Below are 14,233 nucleotides of genomic sequence, written 5' to 3'. Positions count from 1 at the left end.
GATGTAACATCAGTTTGTGTACATATGAATTGTGATGAAGGAAAGCAAAGTAAGATAATAGACACATTTTCTTAACATAAATTAAGCAACTGTAATACATATTTCAGAAGTCTATAATTGCAGTTCTATTTATTTTCAAAACAATAATTTAGAAATCCAGATTTGTCTGGTGTCTATTTTCCATTGAACTGTATTTCATGTTTTAAAATACTATATAATTTACATAACAATAAATTACAGTTAGAACATATAGCCCCACAGATTGTTTTATTAGGGGTTTGAATATTCACTTTTGTCAATAAGAGATATTATGGTTGACTTTAAGTAATGTTCCTTGGCTATTTCAAGGTTCTAGTCTGTGTTTCAGCAAACTAGAAATCTCCATAGCTTTACATTTGTACTGCAAAGACTGCTTTTCAGACACTGTGGAAAGAGATGCTATTCCAATAGAGATGATCATAGTTATTTTACCACCATAAATTGTGTGTTTTAAAAATTAAAAATTGGGCACAGAGTGATGGATCAGTGGCTAAGAGTACTCACTGCTCTCCCAGAGACCTTGGTTCAATTCCCAGTATACTAATATTGGTTCACTATCATCTTTAACTCCATGTCCAGGGATCTGATGCCCTCTTTGAGCCTCTGATGTCATTTCACACATATGGTGCATATACATACATGAAAGCAAAACTCTCACATAAAATAAAAAAATAAAATCTCTATTTGAAATATTAATTTTTTTATTATAGCTTCATTATCCTTAACTTAAAATATGTCTGTGATAATTACAACTGTTGATTTTCTCCTTTTACTTTTAGGAATCAGTTATCATGGTGTATCCTTCTATATTTTTTATTTAAATTTTTTTCATAAGATATTTTTAAATTAATTATTTGTCCAGCTCGAGCACAGTTTCCCTTCCTTCCTTCCTCTCCTCCAAATCCCTCCCTCCAACCTCTCTTCTTCACCCAAATCCACTCTTTCTTTTTCTCCAGAAAAGGGACAGTTCCCCCATGTATATCAATCAGGCATGGCATATCAAGTTGCACTAAGACTAGTCACCTCCTTTCTTATTAGGGCTGGACAAGGCAGCCCAGTAGGAGGAAAGGGTCCCAAAAGCAGGTTTCAGATCAGAGACAAACCCTGATCCCACTGCTAGGAGTTCAATGAGAAGACCAAGCTATATAACTGTAACAGATGTGCAGAGGGCCTACCTAGGTCAGTCCCATGAAAGCTCTTTGGTTGGCAGTTCATTCTTTTTGAGCCTCTATGAGCCCAGGTTAGTTGATTCTGTGTATTTTCTTGTAGTTAGTAAGAGGAAGGGTCATCTCCCTCACCCACCACAGGTGGCATGGATAAGGGAATAAGGGCATCTTTTTCTCACCCTCACCACCACAGGGCAGATGAGAGAGCTGTGGCCAGCTCACCCAATTTTTCACCCTCAGGACCAGCTCACACCCATACCTCAGCCAACAGGTCAGCTCTAATGTTCTGCCCATGTAAGGAGCAGGGCCCACTTTCCTGAGTGTTATAGGGAGAGGGTCAGCTCCCTATCTGTTGCAGGTGGTGAGGGGTGAGGGGTAAAGGGATACATCTCCCCCCCTCCATTGCTGATAGATGGGTATTTGGGACAGTTATCCCATGCTCACAAATTTGGAGTTCGCTCATCCACACCTCTGCCAACAGAGTTGTTTCTACTGTGCTTTCCAAGTGAGGTACAGGGCCTATTCTCCTTAGTACTGAAGCTGGTGAGTGGCAGGGATCTCTCTCCTGCTCTAATAACCTTAGAGCCAGCTCTACCATCTGCCTCAGGCATAGAGGTGTTGGAGTGGGAGGGCATCCCTCTTCTGTCCAAGATGCCATATGGCAGATGAAGGTCGGGGCCCATATTTCTCAGGCTCATATTCTCACGTGGGCTTATCCATGATCCAGTTAACAGGGTCCACTCAGTTGTATTTTCCAGATGAGGTGCAGAGCCCACTTTCCCAACTGTTGCAGCTGGTAAAGGGGATATCCGGCTCCGTTGTCGGATGTCATAGGGTCGAGGAGGGAGGGCATCTTTTCCTAGCTCCCACCACCATGCCACAGACAAGGGAGATGGTGCCAGCTATGCCGGTCTCACAATCAAAGGGCTGGCTCACCCACACCTTGTCTACAGGATCAACTTTACCCTGGTACCCAGGCTAGGTTCAGGACCTGTTTTCCTGAGTGCTGCTGCAGGTGAGGGGTTGGTTCAAGTCCAAGGGTGAGTCTAGGAGGGCGTCTTTTCTTCATTCATGCCAGCACATGGCATACAAGGGGTTCATGACCTGCTGTCCCATTCTCATGTTCTCAGGGTCAGCTCAGCCATGCCCCTGCCAACAGGGTCAGCTTTGTAATGATGCCTAGGTAAAGTGTAGGACCCTCTTTCCTGAGAGTTTCAGCTGGTTGGGGCAGGACTAATTCTGGACAGTCCTATCCTCTCAGCCCTTGGAGGTATCAGGAGCCATAGTCATCATCACAGACCTAGGTTGCATCAGAGCAATGAACTCAGACTTGGGCCCCATCAGAACTCCTTTGATGAGTATGAAATGTCCATCTCCATCTCTTTTGATTATTTTCGGTTGTAAATATATCTTGTTAGATATTAGAATAGCTGCATTAGCTTGTTTCTTAGGTCCATTTGCTTGGAAAAATCTTTTTCCAACCCTTTTCTCTGAGGTAATGTCTGTCTTTGAAGTTGAGGTGTGTTTCTTATATGCAGTAAAAGGATGGATCATCATGTTTTTGTATCCATTCTGTTACCTGCTGTTTTTTATCTTTCTTTTGGGCAGTTGAGTCCATTGGTATTGAGAGATATTAATGATCAATGATGCTGAATTCCTGTTATTTTGTTGTTGCTGTTGATGGTTGTGTGGTGTGTGTGTTTGTGTGTGTGTGTGTGCGTGCGTGTTTCCCTTCTTGGTCTTTGCTGATTAGACACAATCTATTTACTGTGCTTTCATAGGTATAATTAATCTCCTTGGAATGGAGTTTTTCTTCTTGTACCTTTTGTTGAGCTGGTTTGTGGATAGATATTAATTAAATTCACTTCATCACGAACTATCTTTTTTTCTCCATCCATGGTGATTGAAAAATTTTCAAGGTATAGTAGTCTGGACCGACTTCCATGGTCTCTTAGTGTCTGAAAGGCATCTGTCCCAGCCTCTCTGCTTTATAGTCCCTATTGAGAAGTCAGATATAATTCAAACTTATATGCCTTTATATGTTACTTGGCTTTTGTCCTTTGCAGCTTTTTAGTAGTCTTTCTTTTTTTTCTGAATGATTAGTGTGTTGGTTATTATAAGGTGTTGTGATTTTTTTTCGGGTCCAATCTATTTGGTGTTCTACCAGTTTCTTTTCCCTTCACAGGCATGCCATTCTTCAGGTTATGAAAATTTTCTTCTATGATTTTGTTGAATATCTTCTCTGTCTTTGAGCTGATATCTTCTCCTTTCTTATTTTTTCTTAAATTTTATCTTTTTATGGTGTCCTATACTTCCTCGATATTTCGTGTTAGGATTTTTTTTAGATTTAACTGACAGTGGAATCTATTTCCTCTAGCTTATCTTCAGTGCCTGAGTTTCTTTCTTCCATCTCTTGTATTCTATTGGTGATGCTGGTGCTGCAGTTCCTCTTCACTTACCCAGACTTTCCATTTCCAGAATTCTTTTCATCTGTGTTTTCTTTATTGTTTTTAGTTCCATTTTCAGGTCTTGACCAGTTTCCTTCACCTGTCCTCCCAACCTCCTTGACTTTCTTTGCATTCTTTAAGGAACTCATTGATATCCTCCAATTCTTTGTCTGTCTTTTCCTGAGTTTCTTTAAGGGACTTTTTCATTTCCTCATTTAGGATCTCTGTTTCTTTATAAAGTTATTTCTAAGGTTGTTGCCTTGTGCATCCGCTGCACTAGAATGTTCAGGTCTTGCTGTTTTAGGATAACTGGGCTTTGATGATTCCATATTGCCCATTCTGTTGTTGATTGTATTCTTATACAGTCATTTAGGCACCTTGGTTTGTGATCATTATAGGTCGAGGTGTTAATTTATGAGTTTGTGGCATGGTATTTTTTTCCTTGTTTTTTTTTTCTTTCTCTGGTCTTCTGGCTTAAGTGGGCAGGGGTTCTGGTGACTTGGGAGTTTTCAGGTACATTAGGATGTCTCCAGTGGGGATTTTGCGACCCGCAAGACCTCTAGGATTTTGGTTGCCAACCTTGCCTTGTGGTTCCAGGCACTTGCGCGACTTCTAGGGTTCTAGGTACCTGCTTGGTTTCTGGGATTCCTATTTCAGTGTGGACTCCAACAAAGCAGATGTTTTATGCCTAAGTTGTGAGCTAGGATATGGATCTCAGGAGAGGGGGTACAGGTAGGAGTGGTTGGGTCAGCTTTAGGGAGTATTAGCCAACAGTAAGTAGTATCTTACCTTGGGTTCCTAGAACCTGCCTGGCTTCAGGTAATGCAGAATCTTCTTTTGTGGACTGATATAAAGAGCTCAGGGGGTGGGGTGCAGTCTGGGACTGTTTGGTATGCTTTATGGAGTGTTGGCAGTGTTCACAGTATGTGTTTTACCTTGTTTGTCTAGGACCAGCCTGGTATTTCATAAAGTAGCTGGTGTTTTGGACCAGAATATGGAGCCCAGAGGAGGGGGATTTACATTTTCAATTTTTAAAGTTTGCATTTGTAATGCTCTTAGTCCACTTGTTTCTTTCATAAATGGGCTTCAAATTGCCCAGGCAAATGTCTCCCTCTCCTAATAGAACAGATTTGCTTTCCTACTTGTTACTTTAGTCTTTTTTTCTGTGTTTCAATCTCTCACGTTTCCTTTATATTACTTTTTTTTTATTTAACCTCTTGTGAAGTTATGTTTTCATTATTTTTCTTTGGTATTTTGTTCTCAAAAACATTTCAGTCTGAATTTTTCTAGCTAGTACAGTCAGATCTGAAGGGCAAAGGAGAATGAAATGGTATAAATTTGAATGGATTGTGCAAACAGGACATAGATAGAGATGCTTCCTGCTTCTAGATTTTTGGCAGCTTGGTTAGGTTTTTAAAATACAGCTTATTTTAATAATTAATGTGTAAATTGCTTTCTTGGTTTTTCTAAGATGGTTATTTTTTGTATACATGCAAATAAACATATTTGTTTTTAATCTTTATTTCAGCTTTTCTAATGCTTTTTGTATTAATTTCTTTTTAAATATTTCATATACATTGATGTTTTGCCATGGGTGTTAGGTTTCCCAGAACTGGAATTATAGACAGTTGTGAGCTACCCTGGGGGTACTGGGAAACCAGGTTCTCTAGAAGAGCAATAAGCGCTCTTAACCACTGAGTCATCTCTTCAGCCCCCCAATGGTATCTCTTATAATTATATTTTCAGCCTCTCAGTTAAAATGAACAGCATAAATATTTTGTAATAAATTCACCTGGGATATCAACTAGTATATATGTCTCTGCACAAAATACTCATTTTAATCATATATTTTTGTTTGTTTGGGTTTTTTGTTTTAGAGGCAGGGTTTCTCTGTAACTTTATAGCCTGTCCTGAAACTATCTTTTGCAGACCGCGCTGGCCTCAAACTCACAGAGATCTGATTATCTCTGCCCCCCAAGTGCTGGAATTAAAGGCGTGAGCCACCACTACCTGATTTTTTCCCCCTAATTTTCTACATGAATTTTTCCCCTTGAAATGTCAGGTCTGTCAAAGTGAATATCACCATGTCAGTGATAGTTTGAGGGGAGAACTGTGTTGAGCACTGTCATGTGATTCTTGGTGATATTCTATGTTGAACTTTATTCTTTTCTAGCCATTTTAACTTGGCCTAGTGTTAGACCATGCCTAGCCATTGCTAAGTTTAAGGGCCAGGTTTTGTTTTGTCTCTTTGTAGACTCTTTACCTGTGCTCCTTATGTTGCTATTGATAGATTGCAGTCAAATGGATCTTATTAATGCCTGACCAAAGAGTTTTCTTAGTATTGGGAAAAAAGAAACTTTGTCTTCTTTCCAATCATACTATTTCTTGAATTTCTCCTTTTTGTTGTTGCTGTTACTTATTGGTGGGTTAGGAGAAAATAAATAAGAAATCAAATACTCCAACACAATTTTATTTTAAATTACCATGTAATATTGTATTTATTAAGCATATATTACTTGGAAGGTGCTGTACTAAGTGAACAACCACAACAACAAACCAAAAAACCAAAAAGGATTGCTAATAGTCTGAAAGGTGGCTTAACTTATGATGTTTTGGAGAGAAGAAATTCTTGTCTAAACCACAGACCAGACTGGAGCACAGAAGGCATGAGCAAAATGGTACAAAGCCCTGAGACAGTCAAGAATGTTCTTGCTATTGGACAGATCCAAAGGAGGAATGAATGATTAATGCCCTGACGTAGTGTGTCCTGGAAACTTCTGCATCCTGGAGGCTCCAGACAAGGATTAAATATGCATATTTCAAGCAGCAGAGAATTGGCTCAGAGCCTAATGAGGCTGAAGGAGATTTTATGACAATTCCGATGTGGGCTTTCTTATAAACTAGAAGGGAGGAAGATCAGTATTAACCCTCATGTTTACTTATCTAAAGGGGAATATCAGTCATCATTGTGCTCTATCAATTTGATATGCTTGCCAATTTAATTGTTGACTTGTAGGCTTGCTCACTGTGAAGCAGGATGGAAAGACAGAAAACTGAATAGGATATGAGAAGGGAAAGGAGTTAAAGAGTCTGATTGATGTCTCTTGAAAGTCAAGAGTCAAGAATTCTCCCATAATTAACAAGACTTGCTATGAAGGTGGCTGGCAAAGAAAGAATATTCCTTTTATATAGAAAGGTTTCAAATAATGTTAAAGTAGCAGTGAATCATGTACAATAATTTTCTATAAGGTGTAACCCAACAATTTTATAGGAATCTCATAAGAAACTCCACTATAAAAGGGAAGCCTTGACCCCTGTGTAACACTTATGACTCATGTTTCTTTTCTTATCAGATTACTATCTTTTCCAAGGTAGCTTTTGAGCCACTGTGTAATCTTATTTATTAGAGAGAGAGGAAGAGAGAGGGAGGGAGAGAGAGAATAAAAATGAATGTAAGTTTTTTTTAAAGTAACCCTTCAAGATGTAACTTGAGAACCATTAAAATGTTGTATATGACCACCACTTGTTGAAATAAGAGCGGCTGGGCTGCGTTCCCGCACCCGGCCGCCTGAATGGCTAGCTTTATACCCGAAATAATTACACGGAAACTGTATTCTTTTAAACACCGCTTGGCCCATTTCTATCTAGCCTCTTCTAGGCTAGCTCTCGCACCTGGATTAGCCCATTTCTAATAATCTGCTGTAGCCCACGAGCTGGCTTACCAGGAATGATCTTAACCTGCATCTGTCTGGAGTGGGAGAACCATGGCGACTCTCTGACTCAGTTTCTTTCTCCCAGCCTTCTGTTCTGTTTACTCCACCCACCTAAGGGTGGGCCTATCAAATGGGCCTAGCGGTTTCTTTATTGCTTAACCAATGAAATCAACAGATTGATATATGACACTCCCACATCATCCACTAAAATATATAATCATGGCTTTCTCTCTCCCCTCCCCACCCAATTTTTTAACCAGGGAAGAGTGTGAGCACACCCCCCCCCCCGCCACTACCACAAATTATGCAGTTGAGTCTCCATATTTGGGGAAATTACAGGGGTCAACACATCTGGAGTGCAATGGATAAGCCTCCCCCCTGGGAAAACCATGATCATGGTATCTCTCCTGCCAGGTTAAGTATTGGCTTTCTATTGAGATCCCACACGCACTTTAAATCTTATTTCTTTTCCTGAGTGTTTCTCTCTCCACTAACTCCTATGCTTGCATCTGTTAAATTTTTTCTAATCAACTTCAGCTCTGCTTCAAATCGATTTGTTCAGAAATTCTTTTCTGTGGTGTAATCAAGAATCCTCTCTTCACCTGTGTTAACGTCTCTGAAAAGAGGCTGCAGAACATAGCAGGATGTGGGTGTGTCTGCAGTCCCCACTCTACAGTCAAGACTCTCTCCCTCTGTATTCCCACGCCATCATGATTAAGCCAAAAACTAACCAAACACCAATCACATTCTTTACGTTTATCCAGGGCACAATGTTGAAAATGTTTCAATTTTTCTTTTAGGCACTGACTTGGAAGCATTCCATAAAGTGGGTCTGTGGTACCAGAACAAAAATAAAGGCAAGAAAGTCAACAAACCCAACAACACCAACTGAATGGCCAAGATAGTTACCTTAGAAACCCAGTTTAAGAAGCAAGGACTATACAACCCTACAGGGCAATGAACCTTTATTCTGGCTACTTTCTGCAGTGGATAACCAGCTATTCCCAAATTGCTTCTTTCTGTTCAGCAAAGTGTTCAACAGCCTTACATGCCTAGCAACTTCTGACTTAACTGTGGAACCTAATTCTTTCTCTCTCTCCATACCCTGTCATCAATGTGGCTCTATCGAGGATGGCCTCTAGTTATCTTTTTAGCTATGGTTGCATCAGATTTCCCTTTCCTTATTGTACTGTCAGGAAAGGATGAAAACTTCAGGCTTGGGAAATCAATTTATTAGAACATGAAAATTTTAATTTCTGTTCTAATTGGGATGCTCATGTTTCTCAGGTAATTTTGCGCTGATTTTAAGGAATCATGTCAATTGCTTCTGGCCAGCAATAAAAGTAGAGTCTGTTTTTATTTATTTATTTTTAAAGTTTAATGGTTTTCACCATCTTCATCAAACTCTTTTGGTTTTTCTGAGGTAAAGCATACTTTTGTTTGTTTTTTGAGAGGGAGTTTCTCTGAGTAGCACTAGTTGTCCTTGAACTCACACTGTAGACCAGTCTTACCTCAAACTTAGAGGTAAAGTATACTTTTAAGTCAGTATGGAAACTGTCAACATCCTTCACTTCCTATTAACTGCCACTTTCACCACTGGTAACAAAGCAACCTCTTAAAGCACAGGCCTATAAACCAGACAGGTACTGAGAATGTGTGGCTTTACTCCTAATGGAATGTTTTATTCTATGGGGTCCATTCTATCTGCCAAAATAGTATCATTTCACTTATTCCTCATGGTAAACTGCTAAGGTAGATCCCATCCTTAATTCTGTGTCATCTGCTCAAGAAACTAAGTCTTACGGAGGTTCAAGAGCTTGTCAAAGGTCACTGGCCTACGGGATAAGGGTGTGAATGCAGACAGCAAGGCTCTGCGGCCAGGGTTTCACACTACTACATTTTTATATTCTACCACTTCAACTTTTTAAGTTCTTGGCAAATTCATCAAATCCCAGCGTTCACACATGATTATTAAGTGTAAAAGCTGTGTTAACATTAACCTGATTACGAACCTCTTCACAGGTGGGCAATTCTGAAGCACATTTTGGAGGAATAAATGCTTCCAAGCCTGGTCTGTATTTTGGTCGCTAGTCCTTCATTTTTCCTTATCACCCAGATCCAAATGATTAACTTGAAGTCAAAAGTCCTTCCTTGAAGCTTGTCCTCAATCTCTGGGCTGGCTCTGATTCAAAGCTCTCCAGGGCCGCCTACAGCTAACAGATGGCTATCTTCCTTCTGACTTGGCTGCACTGGGTCTGGTCACCATATTTAGGATTTTTGAAGCAAATGAAAAATATGTTTTTCCCTCTTCTAAGTACCCAGAGACCCTGAGAAATTCTCTAGTTAACTTATAAGAAACAAGGAGAGAGAGACAGAGAAAGAGAGAAGAGAGAGAGAGGAGGGAGATGATATTTTAAAGCACGTCATTCCACAGAGTATATTTAAATCCTCCTGCGGAATTTTCCCACCAAACTGAAGAAGTGGTTATTTCAACACAATTTGTTTCCTGTATTCTAAAAGTATTTCAAAATGGAATAATAAATGATCAATGTTTATATGTAATATTATTTCAATCCACTTAATGGGTTATGCTTTCAACTTATCAATGCCTTCAGATTTTACAACTTAGTTCCTTAAAAGATTTTGTTACTATTTTATTTTATGTATATGGGTGTTTGCTTGTGTTTATTCTGTTACCACATGCTTGCCTTGTGCTCATGGTGACCAGAAGAGGGTACTAGGTTCTTAGGAGTTGGAAATCCATGAGATTTTTCTAGCCTGCAGTGTGGGTACTGGTTGTTGAACCCAGGTCCTCTGGAGAACAGCCGTGTGAGGCACTTCACCAGACCAAACAGTTAGTTTCTAAAAGTATTCATTCTTCACACATGTCCTGGTACATCTTAGACAAAAATTAAATAAAGCGATAGCTTTATATAGCACTCCCCAAAAGATTAGATTTTGTTATGTATGACAGCAGTTCTTAGAAATGAAATTGAGGGCTGGGGTGATGAATCTGTCAGTATATTACTCGTTGCACTATCCTCGGTCCTAAATTAGGATCTGCAGAAATCATGGAGGAAGCTGGGTTTGACAGAACTTGCCTATAACTCCATAGCTGGAGAACTAGAAACAAGTGAATTCCTAGGGCTTGCTGGCCTGCCCGTGACCTTACGGATCAGTAGAGACTCTGACTCAAAAGATACAATTAAGATGTTAGTTGAGGAAAACACTTAACATTAGTTTCTAGTCTCCACATTCACCTGCGCACACACAAATGTCCAATTGCACATGTATACACTCACAAACACACTCACAAACATCCCCCCAAAAGATGATGTTTATAATAGATGCGATTCTGTGGAAAATATTTGTTCTTGACAGAGGGAACAATGAAGAAAGAACTAGGAAAAATTTCAGTATAATATAAAGTTCCATGTGTTGTGCACCCTCTAAGCCTGGCTCTGTGTTATGAGATTGTGTGTATCACACAGGTGCTGCCTGCATCAGAATACCTGAGCTCAGGGCCTTGAGCTCCGCATTTAGGGAAATATCTCTTATACAAGATTATAAAATTGTGCATAGAAGTAAATATTTACTTAGAATGAGTAAATAATTTACCATTCTTTAGAGATTTAATAAACTTTCAAATATAACAAACTTCATAAAACCCAGGAAATGCTGTTTTTAAAAATTAACTCTTTGAAACCTAAACAACAAAGAGGACCCTAGGAGAGACATGCATGGATCTAAACAGGAAAGAGAAAAAGACAAGATCTCCTGAGTAAATTGGGATCATGGGGGTCACAGGAGAGGGTATAATCTGAGAAGGGAGGGAAGGAGAGAGGGGAGCAGAGAAAAATGTATAATGCAATAATAACAATAAAAAGAACATAAAAAATTAACTCTTTGACATATCTGTTTCTTTTATCCTTTTTCTGGGCGTGAGGCCCTGATAGTCTTCTCATTTGAAATTATGTAGTGAACGTGGGTACATGCCTAGAATGGGTCTTTAGGCAGGGTGTGTTATTTTGATATACTGGGTTTATAAATAGATCGAGGGCTCCTCAAGAAACAGGGTAACTGTGTTATTGATTTTTCAGTGCCTAGAAGAGTAACTGACATTGAAAATCACTAAAGATGTTTGTTGAGTAGAGGAATAATTAAGCAGTGGGTAGGGTTTCATTAAAAGATAATCTGGTTTAGCGAAGAAATCACAACTCGGAATGCTGCTGAAAATGCTGCACGGGTCCCTCTCTTGTTCAAAGTGTTTGAATGCAGCGGGAATTTTAATGGCATTACCTCCTTCATCCTCAACTCCTTCCACCCGTCATCAGTCAGTACTTGGTGGTTAAGCCAGCCCCTGACCTGGATGTGCTATGTGCCTCTGTATTACTCTTTTATGGATGATGAGAATAAATAATATGTACAAGGTTCTGGCCTTTCACAAGGTGATTTGGCTGAAAAAGTGCTGTAGAACACTCTATTCTCATGACACCTATTCCAATCTTGGCACCAGAATAACCTCCTCGCATCAGCTGAGAGGTCTTTTCAAATGACCATTTGCATGTGTTTTCACCAAACTCTTGCAGAATCGATTTCTGCGATGCACAAAATGAAGGAAAATAAAAAGAAAATGCATTTTATAAGATGAAGCATCCTCTTTTTCCCTTTAAATAAAATGAGCCGGGAAGAGGCAGAGAACTTTTATGATTCAGTAATGGCCAAGATATGATGCTCTTCAGCTCACAAATCAAAGAGCCCCGAGCTGCAAAAGCTCCAATTTTGAAGAGAACAGCTCAGGGCCAGGGAAATGTCATCCTTTTTATAGGTTCAACAAAATTCTTCTGTTTTTCATCTTGCAACATGGGCATTAGATCAGCTCTTCAAGTCCCTGGGATGTCTGGAATACTGACTTGTAGGCACTTTCTAAAACATAGGGTCAAGTGCGAATAAATGCTACAGAAAAAAGGAGAAAGTAACACAGGAGAGAGACCCAAAATGGCTGAGGAGAATCCTGACTGAAGGCATGTCATGAGGAGTTTTTTAGAGTCACACAAATGCCCCCCAGAGCTTATCACCACGTGCCTTCACACTAATGAGAGGGACTGACTTAGAACACAGTAGGGGAGAGGAGATCATCATGGGACGGTCTTCTTGTGCCAACATTTAAAATGGAGACAGGAGATAAACGGTCTGTAAGGATCTATTATTGAGAACAAAGTACTTCAAAGAGAAAAAAAAAACTTTGAACTCAGCAAAACTTATTAGCTGCAATGTTTCTGATCCTTATGATGACACTTGACAGTCTGATAGACCGTAAGAACATTTACAGAGCTCTCCTTTCTTAGCTAAAGGATTTAGGAGACTAGAACAATTCCTCTTCTTCATATTTTCACTGTGAATCTTTGTTATCTCATTCAAAATAAAACTTAACTGTTGTAATAGGAGCGGCGGGTTGCATCCCCAGCACCCGGCCGCCCCACGGCTAGCTTTACCTGAAATAATTACACGGAAACTGTATTCTTTTAAACACTGCTTGGCCATTTCTATCTAGCCTCTTCTAGGCTAGCTCTCGCACCTGGACTAGCCCATTTCTAATAATCTGCTGTAGCCCACAAGCTGGTTTACCAGGAATGATCTTAACCTGTGTCTGCCTGGAGTGGAAGAATCATAGCGACTCACTGACTCAGCTTCTTTCTCCCAGCCTTCTGTTCTGTTTACTCCTCCCACCTATGTTTTAACCAATGAGGGCCAAAGCAGTTTCTTTATTGCTTAACCAATGAAATAAACAGATTGATATATGACACTCCCACATCACTTAACTAAACACAACTACTTACTACTTAGGAAAGGAGTGTTGTACTATCTGACCCTTAGTCATTCATGAAGACAGATAACAGTGATTGAATTGTTTATGAATTTACTCATGTAACAAACACTGTGAAGTTTATTCAATGGCCATTTAATATATTTTGCTATACCATCTCCAAATCAATAAACCAGGATTCTGATTTCTATATACAATAGACAGGCTTAGATTATAAAACTGTCCTTTCTTTCTTTCTTTCTTTCTTTCTTTCTTTCTTTCCTTCCTTTTCTGTGTTTTTTTTTTTTTTTGTTGAGGCAGGGTTTTTCTGTTGCTTCAGGGCTGTCCTGTACCTAGCTCTATCTATAGAACAGGCTGTCCTTGAACTCACAAAGATCTGCCTGCCTCTGCCCTCTGAGTGCTGGGATTAAAGGCATGTGCCACTGCTGCCCAGATAAAACTGTCATATTTCTATACCCATATGGATGTTGAGAGAATAAAGCTAATAAAGAGTGAAATATAGCTAGGAGTGGTGGTGTATGACTTTAATTCCAGTACTCAGTAGGCAGAAACAGGTGCTTCTTTATGAGATCTCTACATAGCAAGTTCAATGCCTTCCATAGTGATTGCCTGTGTTTAAAATGACAAAAACAATAATAACAGCAAAAGAATAAAATTTAATCTCATATAATGCAATTTAATCAAGAAAGTACAACTAAGAAATATTTGTGATTACCAGCTCAGAGTTCTGTTAATCCGTAAATTAGTCCATAATGGACTAGAGAATGTGACTTTTCTTTGTCTTGATGAGGCCCTTCTTGTGAAACAAACAAACAAACAAACAAAAACACAGAGTCTTTTTAACTACAGAGAAAAAATCCTCAAATCATGATCAGAGGGTCTTAATGTCAAAGGAAATAGGAGATGATAGTGGAATGTCAAGGCATGTCTAGAATTTATTCTGTGGATTTTGAACTCTTATAGATACCTTTTAGGTAAGAATAATTTGTGAATAAAGTAAAATTTTAGAAGAATTGATTTAGTGAGTAGAATATTCCAAGC

At 39.3% G+C, this 14,233-nt stretch overlaps 1 non-coding gene across 1 annotated transcript; it reads right to left on the bottom strand.

Moving 5' to 3' along the window:
• Positions 1-7,622: 7,622 nt before the first annotated feature.
• LOC142834512 (U1 spliceosomal RNA) lies at positions 7,623-7,788 on the bottom strand. The gene has a single exon (XR_012907603.1). It is a non-coding gene; the product is annotated as a U1 spliceosomal RNA (small nuclear RNA).
• Positions 7,789-14,233: the final 6,445 nt, after the last annotated feature.

Source organism: Microtus pennsylvanicus, chromosome 13, assembly GCF_037038515.1.
Source record: "Microtus pennsylvanicus isolate mMicPen1 chromosome 13, mMicPen1.hap1, whole genome shotgun sequence".
Taxonomy (NCBI): Eukaryota; Metazoa; Chordata; class Mammalia; order Rodentia; family Cricetidae; genus Microtus; species Microtus pennsylvanicus.
This window is presented reverse-complemented; position numbering and strand designations above follow the sequence as displayed.